The sequence below is a fragment of the Lepidochelys kempii genome, chromosome 9 (genome assembly GCF_965140265.1).
Source record: "Lepidochelys kempii isolate rLepKem1 chromosome 9, rLepKem1.hap2, whole genome shotgun sequence".
NCBI lineage: Eukaryota > Metazoa > Chordata > Testudines > Cheloniidae > Lepidochelys > Lepidochelys kempii.
In genome coordinates, this window is record NC_133264.1 from 38558987 (window position 1) to 38575100 (window position 16114).

Here is a 16114-nt window from a genome sequence, read left to right on the forward strand (position 1 = left end):
GAATCAGTCATATGTTACAGGCCCTTTGTACCTGAGCTAGGTCCTGAACCATCACTCTCTTCTTCTTCCTGGTATAGGGGGTGGGACAAGTCATGGCAGAGCAGAGTTTCACTATGCCTGTCTTCCATTGTCATAAGGTCCATTAAGAATGAACAGCCATCCCAAACTCATGCCAGTAAAAGCTTTGTGCTAAAGTAAACCATCTTGTTCACTCTTTCTCTCTAAATATGTGTAGAGGGGGAGACATGTACATACATGCATTAACACCAGTGAGGAAAACAAACCAATAATAAGGAAGGTGTGATACAATTTGTATGCAACATAAGCACTTTAACCTCATTCCAGTTTCTTAATCATCATGGCATATTTTGATTGTAGAGTAAATTATACTCTGCCCAATCGGAAACTCATTAAGAAAGACAAAGATGCTGCAGTTACCTATCTATTAATGTAAGACTTAACCTCACCAATCAATTAGAATTCTTCAAGGGTGTAAACAAACATACAGGCAAGGGTGATCCAGTGGATAGGCAAGATAATTAAGTCACAAGCAGACTGAAGAGTAACAAAGAGATCTCACAAAACTGAGTGGCAAGAAAATGGCAGATGAAATTCAATGTTCAATGTTGATAATGTATAGCACATGAGAAAACATAATCCCAACTATGCATACAAAGTGATGGAGTCTAAATTAGTTCTTGCCACTGAAGAAAGAGACCTTTGAACACATTGTTGATAGTTCTCTGAAAACATCTGCTCAATGTGCAGCAGCAGTCAATAAAGCTAACGGAATTTTAGGAACCATTAGAAAAGGGATAGATAATAAGACAGAAAATATCATATGTCACTATATAAATCCATGGAATCCCATACCTTGAATACTGTGTGCTGTTTTGGTCACCCCATCTCAAAAAATAATTGGAAAAAATACAGAGAAGGGCAACAAAAATGACTGGGGGTATAGAACAGCTTCCATATAAGGAGAGATTAAAAAGACTGGGACTGTTTAGCTAGGAAAAGAGATGATTAAGAGGGGGATATGATAAAGATCTATAAAATGACGTGGAAAAAGTGAATAAGGAAGTGTTGTTTACCCATTCACATAAAACAAGAACTGGTGGTCACCCAATGAAATGAATAGCCAGCAGGTTTAAAACAAACATAAGGAAGTATTTCTTCACAAAACGAATAATCAACCTGTGGAACACAGTGCCAGGGGATATTATGAAGGCCAAATGTATCACTGGATTAATAAAAGAATTAGATAAATTCATGGAGGATAGGTTTATCAATGCCTATTAGCCCAGATGGTCAGGGACATAACTCTTACTAATTGCCTTGTTTGGTTCATTCGCTCTGAAGCATCTTGCACTGGCTACTATCAGAGGACAGGATATTGGGCTAGATGGAACATTGTTTTGACCCAGTATGGCCATTCTTATATTCACCATCTATGCCACCATAGATCACTTTCTCATATGTCAACCTAAGAGATTCAGTTTCAGAAAATCTTCAGAAATTTTAGATTATTATAAGCATTGTTAATTGGCATTTATTTCTGAAAAGCAAATAAGGCTCTCACACTTGTTTAATGACACATTTTACATATATATAAACAAATTCAATAACACATTGCCACCAAGAAAATTGAGAGCTCTCTGGGAAAGCTCCTCAGCTGGTTCAGAAAGGTGTCACTCCACAGAAGTCAGTGGAACTATGCCTATTTACACCAGCTGAGAATCTGGCCTTAGAGTTTTAGCATGTTTTTATTGGTAATCTTTTGGTGGAAAGTATGCAGAGCCAAATCTTCTAGTCCTTGCTCAAAGATAAATTCTCTCCTGAATGGGAATAATTCACATAAGGGGCAGGTAAGTGAGAAATTTACACATTTCAACATATGGTGATTCTTCTGTTGAATAGGTTGCGCCACTGTCACGCTGTCTGAAGTGGGTCATGACCGTGAATGCCAAACTCAGGGCAGACTCTCAAAAAGCAAGGTAGATACCTCAAACTGGTGCTATGTTCTATAATTAGATTCCACCAACCCAGGAACAAATGTGAACTCCTGAAGTACTATAACTGTCTTACCAGGGAGTGACAGACATTCCCCATCAGGCACTCCAGTCTATCTTGCCACTCAGACAAGGTGGACTTAGTAATACATGGTCACTTATACCAAAGATCACAACATATTCAGGTTGCTTCCAGTCCGAAAAGCCCAGTCACTTACCCAGGTCAATTTGTACCTTAGATCTCACTCACCAAAGACAGCACTTGTAGCTACTCCTGTAATAAGATAACTAACTGTTTATTGACTAGAAAAAGAAATTAGAGTTATTTACAGATTAAAGCAAGCAACATATATACACAAGTGAATTTCAGTGTATGATTTAAAAGGTAACAGTTGTAGTAATCTGTCAATTCAAAATATCTTTCATTGCTAACTCATGCCAAGCAGCATGGGGATCTCTTTGTCTCTGTTTAGGACTCTTTGCCCCAAAAGTCCAGACAGAGATAAAAAGAGATCCAGTTTCTCGTTGACAGGGATTTTTATCCCCTCCACTCCAGAGTCCAAAACTGATGGGATGAGTTCATGTGTAGGTCCCTCCTTCCTGGGAGAGTTAGGAATGCAGTGAACAGTCTGTACTGTGATGCTACATAATATCCCATCAGCTTTAAGTATCCATTCCCAATCTTCCCTCCACACTGACATGCCATTAAGACAGCTCGAAAACTGTTCCCACAGACCCAAATCCTCCTTCATCCCGCAAGTAACTTTTATAAAATGGTAATATCTAGCTATGCCTGTGGTGGCAGCTGCAATCCAGGTGCAAAATGCCTGCCCTGGGGCTACCACCTGGCAGGCAAAGTTAAGATGGTAGATTGCAGCTCACAGAGTGTACCTTTCTTTGCTACTCTGCTGTGCTAATCAAGCCAAGTAGCTCCTGAAGCTTATCTGAAGTAAGGATAGCTCGCTATCCCCACCAGATTGTCTACCTCAGTTTCTAGGTAGGTCAGTGTAGTGGACGGCTCCTCCGTTTTATCCTCCACTAGAGATACCCCAATTTTTCTGACAGGCATCCAGCAGGTTAACAGACTTATCTGTATTTCCCCTGACAAAAAGTCACCTAAGTAATATACTAGCTCTTAAACCAGCTTCCTGCATCACTTCCCAGTATAGCATTGTACTAAATTTCTCAAATGCCAAACAGGATGTTGCACAGCCCATGGGCTTATTTTTATCAAAATAAAACTGTCCTTCGAAAGAGAATCCCAGAAGGATCATGACAGCAGCTGAAAAGCCGACTTGATATCATACTTGGCCATCACTCCCCAGGCCACAAGACCGAACCATGCACACAGCCTCATCCAGGGAGGAATAGTGCACAGAAAACAAGGCTGTGTCTGTCCATCCTTAACTGAGCTATCCTGTGGGTGTGAAAGGTGGTGAATTATGCGATACTTGGCTGGAGCCTTCTTAGGGACCAAGTCTAGGGAAGAAACCCATAAATTATGTATAGGTAAATGATTGTATGGCCCTGCTACCTTATTCTCTTTTAATTCTTGTGCAATCTTTCTTTTCACAATATGATCTATTCCCACTATGGACTTCACATTTTTGGACATGACATCATTTCTTTCCCCTGTAAAGGGGATTCTAAACTCCTAAATAAACCCATCCTACAAACATGTCCTATCTCTCTTGTTAGGGTAATCTCAAAGGAGTACCCTTAGAACCTCAAGCTTAACTGGAGCTGGTGATCTTGTCCAGCCCCTCATTTTCAGCTCATCCCCCCACCTCACAGTGCTCCTGAACCCAGGGTCAGCGAGTTGCATCTGACTTACTTCACACACTCTTTCCCCCACTGTGGCCTTCCCCAACTGCTGTAGCAATTGGGGGCTGTATAGGCCCCCCAGAGCACATTTTGCAAGCATGCCTAAATCTGCAGAAGCTACAAAAACACCCACTTTCGTTAAATGCCCAGCAAAGTCATTAGGAGCCTTAAGTCTCTGGTGAGCTTGCTGCAGAAAGAACAAGCCACTGTCAGTGTGAAAACCTGTTCTCAATGGTGTCATCCAGTCAAACCACAGCATATGATGGCTTGTGTTGCTGCTCACAGGCTAAACTGTTCATCGTAGTTAAACCAAGCCATAGCCTCAAACATTTTAGTTGCCCTCCTGATTATATCAATATGTTTGAATAATGCTGAGCTTCTGTCTGGCTAAGACTCCCTAATAATGCTTGTATAGATAAGGATGGTTGCTTCGTGATTTTCCTATGTTCTAGCCACCCTTGTTGGCCACATGGGCATTTCATTGACCTGCTTATGCTCTGTGCAACAGTGATAATGTGTCTATATAGTCACCTCTCAAATTTTTATCTTTAATAATACCAAAAATGTGAACTCCCATTTAGTCTGTCACCCCAGCATAAGTATACTTGCAGCTGACCACTGTGACATCCTCAGTGCCCTGTTACCTCTGGGGCAGCACACATTCTCATTCCCTATCAGTGGGTGAGTTGCAGGGTGCTCAGGAATCTCCCCCCTTTAAGGACTACCAAACTGATAAACTAACTCACTGTGAAGGGTACATTTCTTTCCTACTGTGAATAAGCTTACTCTGATGAGTTAAATGAAAGTTCTTGTCAGTGTAGTGACTTCCATTTCTCTTTCCAAATTATGTGGTGTATGTATGTATTTGTCTCTCTCCTACACTGAGGAAGAAGTGGAAAACCCGGGGGAAATATGCATAAGAAAAAACAGCAGCAAGTTATAATGTCACACAAATGAGATTTCCCATATTGCTCATCACAAATGCTGTCTTAACACCTCTTAGCTAACTCTGAGCTAACCTCTACCTAAGTTAGAAAAGCCTTTAGACAGTAGTAAAAATCATTAATTGATGTTGACGAAGCAGTAAAAACAACATTATAACCTGCCAGCTGAATTAGAGAAACACATTTTGAAGACTAATCATTGGATAACTGGCACACTTAACCTGTACAAATGTCATGCCTGAGGGAGACTGCAAGCACATTCATAATAGTTAACAGGTCTGAATTAACTTTTGCTTGCAAAAATTTTCTGCTATGTAGCCTTTTATTCACTTCAGATAGGATCTAAATCCTACAGAAGTTAATAGGAGTCTTTCCATTTACTGTAATGTGCTTTGTATTAAGCCATATATACTACTTCACTAAATCTGATATAAATGTTAATATTTTCTACTCTGTTCATTTTTTAAAGCAATTTCTGAAACAGAAGTAGATATAAAACAGTGAAATTTATCCTAGCATCCCTGTAATTAGGTTACTTTTCATGCTTTTGTTTACACTAGGGTCTGTCACGTAAGAGGATTTGACTGTATTTAAAAATATAAATAAGATGTTTATTTATCAGTCTCTGTGTAATTTCCATTAAACTGTATGGATGCTATACAAAGAGAAAACATTATTCTAATTGTTCTTTAAAAAACCCTGCTTTTAAAACATGTTTGATTTAAAAACAACCCCAGTACTTGCTGGGCCAGATCCTCAGCTGTTTTAAATCAGTGTAACTTCATTGACTTCAGTCAGTGAGCTGTGATGATTTACAGCAGTTGAAGATTTTATTATTTAAATTGTCTGCTAATCTCCCAAACTGGTAGGTTGCCGGTGGTTTGTGTTCTCCTCTCTGGGGGCAGAAGTAAGAAGAATAGAGTTTTAGGCTCTCTATAGATTTCAAAGTTTGGCATCTGGTTTGAATAGGATCTTCTAACTGTTCTAATGGGTATCCCTAGCCTATGTTTGCCAGAAGCTGGGAATGAACAACAGGGGATGGATCACTTGATGATTACCTGTTCTGTTCTGGGGCACCTGGCACTGGCCACTGTCAGAAGACAGGATACCTGGCTAGATGGACCTTTTGTCTGACCCAGTAGGGCCATTCTTATGTTCTTAGTGCTAAGGAGTCAGCTGTGGCTTTTAAGCTTCATCCTTTGGTGAGGGCTGTGAGCGGCACACTGCCCCCATCCCATCCCCCCAGCATTTCCTGGAAACATTGAGATTGATGCAAAAAGTGCCTCCAGAAGTCCTTAGGGGCTCACATGGAGGTAGTCATTTCTACACCTTTTAACAGGGTACAGGCTGCATTCCCCCTATGTATGCTCAGCTCCAGCTGCATAGTACAGAAGAAGGAGGGTCCATAGCCAGCTCCTCCTCCTCTACATTTTACAGCAACCCCAACACCAGGATGCTTTCCTGCTCTTTGTTCAGGACTGGGAGAATAACCCAGATCTGTGCAGTAGCAGAAGAGGAACAAGTGCCCTCTTCTGATTCCCTGTGCAATGATTCAGGGCTAGTAACAATCAAGCCATAACTAGACCAAGTATCTGCCATCCTTCTTGCTGAACATGCATGAGAAAAGGAAGTATTATTTTCAAATAATCAGTATCGAAACTAATGGATGGACATTATAAATAGCCATTTCTTGCACATTCAGCACTTAACCAGACCCCCTCGTACAGTGTAGCAGAAACTATTTTCAATTACAGAACCAATGTGATTAGTGCGTCCGACCTACGAGTGGGCCTGGTATAGGCAAGAACCTTGCAACCCATGAGAATTTCTGTTGGCAAGACCCCAAATTTAAATCACTCTAGTTCTAGTAAAAAGAAAAGGAGTACTTGTTGCACCTTAGAGACTAACCAATTTATTTGAGCATAAGCTTTGTGAGCTACAGCTCACTTCATTGGGTGCATACTGTGGAAAGTACAGAAGATCTTTTTATACACACAAAGCACGAAAAAATGGGTGTTTACCACTACAAAAGGTTTTCTCTCCCCCACCCCACTCTCCTGCTGGTAATAGCTTATCTAAAGTGATCACTCTCCTTACAATGTGTATGATAATCAAGGTGGGCCATTTCCAGCACAAATCCAGGGTTTAACAAGAAAGTCTGAGGGGGGGTGGGTAGGAAAAAACAAGGGGAAATAGGTTACCTTGCATAATGACTTAGCCACTCCCAGTCTCTATTCAAGCCTAAGTTCACTGTATCCAATTTGCAAATGAATTCCAATTCAACAGTCTCTCCCTGGTGTCTGGTTTTGAAGTTTTTTTGTTGTAATATCCCAACTTTCATGTCTGTAATCGTGTGACCAGAGAGATTGAAGTGTTCTCCGACTGGTTTATGAATGTTATAATTCTTGGCATCTGATTTGTGTCCATTTATTCTTTTACGTAGAGACTGTCCAGTTTGACCAATGTACATGGCAGAGGGGCATTGCTGGCACATGATGGCATATATCACATTGGTGGATGTGCAGGTGAACAAGCCTCTGATAGTGTGGCTGATGTTATTAGGCCCTGTGATGGTGTCCCCTGAATAGATATGTGGGCACAGTTGGCAACGGGCTTTGTTGCAAGGATAGGTTCCTGGGTTAGTGGTTCTGTTGTGTGGTATGTGGTTGCTGGTGAGTATTTGCTTCAGGTTGGGGGGCTGTCTGTAGGCAAGGACTGGCCTGTCTCCCAAGATTTGTGAGAGTGTTGGGTCATCCTTCAGGATAGGTTGTAGATCCTTAATAATGTGTTGGAGGGGTTTTAGTTGGGGGCTGAAGGTGACGGCTAGTGGCATTCTTTTATTTTCTTCGTTGGGCCTGTCCTGTAGTAGGTGACTTCTGGGAACTCTTCTGGACTCAAGGAATATTTTCAACACACCTCTGAACAACATACTAATCCACAGAGACTTCCCTACCAACACTACAAAAAAGAAGGATTCTAGGTGGACTCCTCCTGAAGGTTGAGACAGCAGACTGGACTTCTACATAGAGTGCTTCCGCCGATGTGCACGGGCTGAAATTGTGGAAAAGCAGCATCACTTGCCCCACAACCTCAGCCGTGCAGAACACAATGCCATCCACAGCCTCAGAAACAACTCTGACATCATAATCAAAAAGGCTGACAAAGGAGGTGCTGTTGTCATCATGAATAGGTCGGAATATGAACAAGAGGCTGCTTGGCAGCTCTCCAACACCACTTTCTACAAGCCATTACCCTCTGATTCCACTGAGAGTTACCAAAAGAAACTACAGCATTTGGTCAAAAAACTCCCTGAAAAAGCACAAGATCAAATCCGCACAGACACACCCCTGGAATCCCAACCTGGGATATTCTATCTACACCCAAGATCCATAAACCTGGAAATCCTGGGCGCCCCATCATCTCAGGCATTGGCACCCTGACAGCAGGATTGTCTGGCTATGTAGACTCCCTCCTCAGGCCCTACGCTACCAGCACTCCCAGCTACCTTTGAGACACCACTGATTTCCTGAGGAAACTACAATCCATCGGTGATCTTCCTGATAACACCATCTTGGCCACTATGGATGTAGAAGCCCTCTACACCAACATTCCACACAAAGATGGACTACAAGCCATGAAGAACACTATCCCCGATAACGTCATGGCTAACCTGGTGGCTGAACTTTGTGACTTTGTCCTTACCCATAACTATTTTACATTTGGGGACAATGTATATCTTCAAATCAGCGGCACTGCTATGGGCACTCGCATGGCCCCACAGTATGCCAACATTTTTATGGCTGACTTAGAACAAAGCTTCCTCAGTTCTCATCCCCTAACGCTCCTACTCTACTTGCGCTATATTGATGACATCTTCATAATCTGGACCCATGGAAAAGAAGCCCTTGAGGAATTCCACCATGATTTCAACAATTTCCATCCCACCAGCAACCTCAGCCTGGTCCAGTCCACACAAGAGATCCACTTCCTGGACACTACAGTGCTAATAAACGATGGTCACATAAACACCACCCTATACCGGAAACCTACTGACCGCTATTCCTACCTACATGCCTCCAGCTTTCAACCTGACCATACCACACGATCCATTGTCTACAGCCAAGCTCTGCGATACAACCGCATTTGTTCCAACCCCTCAGACAGAGACAAACACCGACAAGATCTCTATCAAGCATTCTTACAACTGCAATACCCACCTGCGGAAGTGAAGAAACAGATTGATAGAGCCAGAAGAGTTCCCAGAAGTCACCTACTACAGGACAGGCCTAACGAAGAAAATAAAAGAACGCCACTAGCCGTCACCTTCAGCCCCCAACTAAAACCCCTCCAACGCATTATTAAGGATCTACAACCCTCCCTGAAGGATGACCCAACACTCTCACAAATCTTGGGAGACAGGCCAGTCCTTGCCTACAGACAGCCCCCCAACCTGAAGCAAATACTCACCAGCAACCACATACCACACAACAGAACCACTAACCCAGGAACCTATCCTTGCAACAAAGCCCGTTGCCAACTGTGCCCACATATCTATTCAGGGGACACCATCACAGGGCCTAATAACATCAGCCACGCTATCAGAGGCTTGTTCACCTGCACATCCACCAATGTGATATATGCCATCATGTGCCAGCAATGCCCCCTGCCATGTACATTGGTCAAACTGGACAGTCTCTACGTAAAAGAATAATTGGGCACAAATCAGATGTCAAGAATTATAACATTCATAAACCAGTCGGAGAACACTTCAATCTCTCTGGTCACACAATTACAGACATGAAAGTTGGGATATTACAACAAAAAAACTTCAAAACCAGACTCCAGCGAGAGACTGTTGAATTGGAATTCATTTGCAAATTGGATACAATGAACTTAGGCTTGAATAGAGACTGGGGGTGGCTAAGTCATTATGCAAGGTAACCTATTTCCCCTTGTTTTTTCCTATCCACCCCCCCTCAGACTTTCTTGTTAAACGCTGGATTTGTGCTGGAAATGGCCCACCTTGATTATCATACACATTGTAAGGAGAGTGATCACTTTAGATAAGCTATTACCAGCAGGAGAGTGGGGTGGGGGAGAGAAAACCTTTTGTAGTGGTAAACACCCATTTTTTCGTGCTTTGTGTGTATAAAAAGATCTTCTGTACTTTCCACAGTATGCACCCGATGAAGTGAGCTGTAGCTCACGAAAGCTTATGCTCAAATAAATTGGTTAGTCTCTAAGGTGCCACAAGTACTCCTTTTCCTTTTCTTTTTTCTTTTTGCGAATACAGACTAACACGGCTGTTACTCTGAAATCTAGTTCTAGTAAACATTTTCACTAAAGTTCATAACTAATCCTGCTGATTTATTACGTTTTCCCCTCAAGAATGTGTGAAAAACAAACAAAAAATTGAATAAAATAAGAGACTCTGAAGAGTAATAGACAAAGTTCCCTTCCAGCATCTCTACAGCATTCAGTGATTTCCCTAGTGGTCTTTGAGGTCACTTTGGGTAACATGTTTTAAGTTTATGGCAAGTCTTCTACTGGCGGTCAGGTTTTTAATTTCATATTGCAACTCAATTCAATGTATAGTGGGGCTGCTTTGTCATGTAATCTTCTGTTAAGAACACTGTATGTTGTTACTGTTCAAAATATGTTTCTTATGGATATATAATGTATAGAATTCCTATATAAATGTCTGTGTAGCTTGAGGTGTTGAAAATGTGGTCCAGTTTGTCAAAAACAGAGCTGCTTTCCTTGGGGTTTCAGAATGCTCATAACAAATAGATTTTTTTTATGACCTTGTGAAACACCCTGAGGAAAACAGCTGCATTATGGTAGAACCCATGAAATCTCAGATGAACCATTGTAATTTAAATAAGAGTGCTATTTTCAGGCACATATATATGTATATGTTACACAGGCAAATACGATGGCAAATATTTCCAAGCTGGCTTGGACTAAAATACTAGCACTAAAAGGTTCTGATTGTCAGTGTCAATAATTAAGCTTCACGTTTTGATATGGTTCCAAGATCAATATTTGTCAATGTGCTCTGATAATTAAACAGCAGGTGTTTGTGCTATTTGGGACAAATCCTCTGTCCAGCACCCAAATCTAAGTAAGAAGCCTGGATGTGGACAGATAGAAGATGCTGTGTGGTTGGCAGAATTATCCGTCCATTGCTCCACAGGTCTGTATATCTCCCTCCATTTGTCTACCCCTTCTTCTCTGCTTCGATGGGGCAAAAAGGGAAGATCCATGCAGCTGTATCCCACCTCTCCTCAGCCCACCAGAGCCCCACAGAAGAGTTTTGACAGTGCGTGTTGTTGGGAAAGATGCTCCCTCATTTCTTTTGCTTCCCTCAGCCTTCCCCTATGCCTGGCCAGTTCCGCCACCAGTGCAATCTCCATGCCCACAGAGTATGGCTGGATCTGGATCTTGGGGCAGAATGAACCTCCAAAACTGAAAATTGTCCAGCATCCCTCCCACCCCCGCAGTCTCATTTGTCACTCTCCATATTAGGTGCATTACTATAACAAACCATTCATCAATCAAATGTAGGTTCTATCATGCAAATGCTTATGCATAGACTGTCTGCAGGTGAGTAGATGGCTGCAGTGGCTTACTCTACAGTGGTGCAAACGCTACCCCTGATCAGGGAGACACTCCCCAAGGTGTTCTTTTTCAGAAGACGTCTTTTCCTCCCTTCCAAGGTTTTACTACAGGAGGAGCAGGCCCATGGTTTTCTCTAGATGCCTAATTAAGTCTCTCTCCCAGAATCACAGAGAGGCACGACAGATGACTGGTTAATAACACAGGGGACTAAGAACTAGGAGTTCTGGGCTCTCTTTCCCACCTCTGGGCTGACTTTTTCTGCACTCTTGGCAAAGCCAGTCACCTCTGTTTAGTCATTTGTAGAAATGAGCATGATAATATTTTAACAATTTTCACAAGGGACTTGTGAACTTTATTGGGCTATGAGGTGCCGATTAATCTCTACTCAACAGTATATGAACCTGAATAGAAAAGGAGTAGTTGAGTCTGATCCTCCAAACTTATTCAGGTGAGTTTCCCCATTGTCTTGAGGTTGGCTAGTTGCATGAAGACCTATTCAGGTGATTAAACATTTGCAGGATGGGGCATTAAAGTGCTTAGTTTGTAAAGTGCTTGGAGATTCTTGGGTGGAGGTTGCTGTAGAAAGAAAAAAGTATTCTATGCAATTAGGAATTATTTCCCCTAGGTTTTGAACAGCCTGGTATGGGGTTTGGCGCGTAGCATATTACCTGACAGATATTATGCCTCTATTTATAAATCTACAGGCTTTCTGTGGGCACAGGATGAAGAATGATGAAGAACAGTGAAATCACTTCTTCCTAACCAGATCCTAAAACGTATGTGACAAGAGCATCATGCAGTAATTACAGGCTATCTACAAGATAAAGATTAGGCAAGAAATAAAATTAATGTTGATTATTTTATTTATTTGCAACCTATTTAATTAATTTACAGCCAGCAGAAGAACTAAATGGCTTTAGGTCTCTTAGTAATGGCAAGCATGAAGCGATTCAAAAACATCTACCCTGAGTCTGCCCATTAGGAATGAGACAGCAGTAAATCAGCTTGTACCATTATTAAGTATGACATTATATGGGTCTGTTGTGCTGAGGTGTTAATTTAATCAGTCTGATACTGGAACTTGGCTCCAGCTTGCATATATTTGGCAGGTACATCTGTAGCTGCTCGTGGGTGAAAGTTCCATGACCTAAACTGCTAATGTAAGTTATTTGTAATTCACAAGCTGACAGAGTTTTCTTTCTGTAAAAAAACTCTATGGCCATGCATTCTTTAGTTAAGGAAAGGTGGGTACACCACACTTTCACTGGAGGTTACATGTGCCTTACCTGAAAGTGAGACTCTGGGGACAGGCTCTCAAAGAGGAGAAAATCTTAACTGAGAGGGTTTTATTTTTCTCTTCAACCCTGGCAAAATACAAGATAAGACAAATTCAATATCCCAGTTGTGCTCAGCTACTCAAACATAATTTTCACATTGCAAATTATTATTTATTACAGCAGAGATCAGGGCCCCATTCTGCTCAGCACTGTATATATCATGCACATAGTGAGAGACAGTTTCTGTCCCAAAGAGCTTGCAATGTCAATAGACTAGACAGACAAAGAGTGGGAGTGCAAATAGAGACACAAAGTAGTGAAGTGTCTTATCTCAGATCACACAGCTGGTTAGTAGCAGAACCAGGAATAGAACCCAGAGGTGAGATTCTGTGCTGTGCCTCTAAGAGGGGGGTAGCACAGAACTCACAGCCCAGCAAAAGAGAAGGGCTAGAAAGACTTTAAATCACCTTTGCATACTCCCAATCCTGGACTGCTCTGGAGAATGCAGAGGGCTACCTTATGGGTCATAGTGCTGTATGGAATCTCTGCCATGCGTGGCTTGTCCCAACCCACAACAAATACCTTTTGTAGGGTTTGCAAGCAGATCCTTAGGGTACATCTACCCTGGACTAAAAGACCCATGGCATGGCTGTCCTGGTTCAGCTGACTCAGGCTGTGGGGGCTAACAGTTGCTGTGTAGACATTTGAGCTTGGGCTGGAGCCTGAGCTCTGGGACCCTTCCCCTCATGGGGTCCCAGAGCTGGGGCTCCAGCCCAAGCCTGAATATCTACACAACAATTAAACAGCTCCATGAACCTAAATCAACTGATCCGGGCCATCTGTGGGTGTTTAATTGCTGTGTAGATGTACCCTTAGAGGACAATCTTACTGCTGTCTCCCAGAGTGCTGTGCTGTGGGAATCCTTCTTTGGCCGGACCTGGGGGTTTTAGGGGCACTTCTATTATACAGCGTCAAGGCTCTGGAGCAACTGTGAGAATCTTACTCCAGGTATTCTCAGTCCTAGTGCAGGGCTGTTGAATTAGATCACACTGCCTTTTGACCAGCTAGTGGAGACATACTAATCAGAAATGGCTTCGTAAAGACTAATCTTAAGGGAAATAATACAAAGAGGTTTTATTTATTAGGCCAAGGTGTTTGTGTGGTTGTGTGCCTTTTTTTGGCAGTGTCCTTATGTAATCAGATACTCCGAGGTGGCGGCTGTGGCAGTATTTTGATCAGAATTCAAAGTATGAGGCCTGGCTTTATTTTATTTCAAATATTTATTTCAAGCCACTTCATTTGGCTAAAAGTATGTTTATACAAGAAGTCAGCACTATCAAGATGCACAAACTCAATATGAACAGCAACATATGGGATAATAAAATTACGTACTAGAAGAATAAGAGAAAGTTCTGCCTAATCATTTCTTGCCGGGCTTGTGAGTTTGGCATGGCTTAGTGCTGAAGAACAGAAGAAAACAAGGAGATGGGGAAGAAAAGATTCCTTTATTGCTGTGCTATTGGTCTGCTTTCTGAATGTACTATAAGTAGGATTCTAGCACTTCCTGTCATAACTGCAGTTCATCACTCACTATGGTCCTGATCCTGAAAAGCACTAAGTACATGTGTAACTTTGGTCACACGAGTAAAGATCGCCCTCGCTTCATTCTAATCCATTTCTAAAACCCCACGCTTTGTTCTGCAACAATCTTCAACCATAATCCTTCTAAATCAAAGAGATGATTAAAAACATCTGCAAAGTTGGACCTTTAACCTGCAAGGTAACAGGCCAGGTCCTCAGCTGGTGTAAATCAGTGTAGCTCCATTCAGTTCAATTGCCAGAAACCCTGCAAGAAAAGTTCTTTTCATGCTATTTCTGGCTCAGACCAGAGCAGAAGTGCCAGAAACCTCATGAGAGAGCCTGTTGTCACAAGATTTCTAGTTCAGACTGAAGAGGTTCAGAAAGATCAGACAGCTCCAGGATCAGAGGAGCCACCTTTGAACCCCTTCCTGAGCTGCACTGAGCATTCATTGGCCATAGTCCAAGATCAGGCCCTATCTACTTTCAGTAAAATCCTGTTGCTAATTTAATTTCTAATAATAATATGTCCTATTATTGTACTTCCCCCCCCTAGGATATCAGGTTCTTTACAAACATTAAGATCTCACAGCTCCCTGGGGATGTAGGTAAAGTGAGAACTATACTCATTTTAAAGACAGTTACACTGAGGCAGAGAGGGGTTAATTGATTTACTCATAGTTCACTGCCTGGACAATGCCTTTGGTAACCTGAGGAAAATGCTTTTAGGGAAGAAAGAAAATAAAGATACCAAAGAGGATTCAGCCAGAGAGCACTGGGGACAGAGAGCAAAGCAGTGATGAGGCATTACTGAATCCACTTCAGTGAGTCCGTCTAGTAGAACTGGCCTAGTGCTAGAGCAAGAGCAAGATTCTGAGGTGCAAGCAGAAAGCCCCTCTGGGTTTTGGCAACCTGAAGTCAGTGTATGCAGTCAACAAGATTACTCATTTTGCTTACTGAGAAGTGGGAGGCCAGGATCTCTCTCTCTTTCTCGTTTTCTCTCTCTCTCTCTGTCCTTCCATCCCATAAAAAACCCTCAACATAATTGCGTTGCAAATATCAGAAACAGTATTCAATGGAGCGTAGTGTGCTAGGCAATGGAGTGCATCATTCAGTTGGCAGAGGCTGGAGGCAATTTATCTGCCTAGGGCAGCAGGCAGAATGCCTCTAGGACACTAGAAGAGAGTACACTTCCCACTATCCCTTTACTACAATTTTAAAAATGAAGTAGCTTTTACTCATCCCAGTACTATCTTGTGTGCAGGGTGTGGGAGGGCATGGCCATATCTTCTGCGTCTGGTGGCCATTCTAGCACCCACACTTGTTCTTGGGGATTTCAGCATTATGACTGCCTCTTTCACTGGAGCGTTGGGTGGTAGGGAATCCACATGTGGGAACCATAATTTTGCTCTTCATCATGAAGTGTGACTCATTTCAGTACTGCAAATAGCATAAACCAGTGCAGCATGCATTGAGCTGTTTGTGCATGCTGGCATCTCATTTAAAAAGAAACTAAACAGAGAACACATGATTGGAAGAAGCCAGCAAGGCCAAACCCACCACTACCAATGAAGTCCATGAGAACCATTTTAGCCAAGCCAAAGACTTAATATATCCTATTCAAACAGATGTGAACACACTTTTGCTTCTGTGGCTACAGGTGCTCCTAAATTCGCAATTTATATCTCCTTCAAGGCCTTGACGTAGCAAATGGAATTTGATGCCACATTGCAGGGTTAGCTTGACATTGATTATAGCAACACACTGTATCATTTTCTTTCTTTACATGCCTACTATTTTTAAACTCAATGTGTTATGATCAAGACTTAAATGGCAGATGTCTGAGAATCAGTGCACA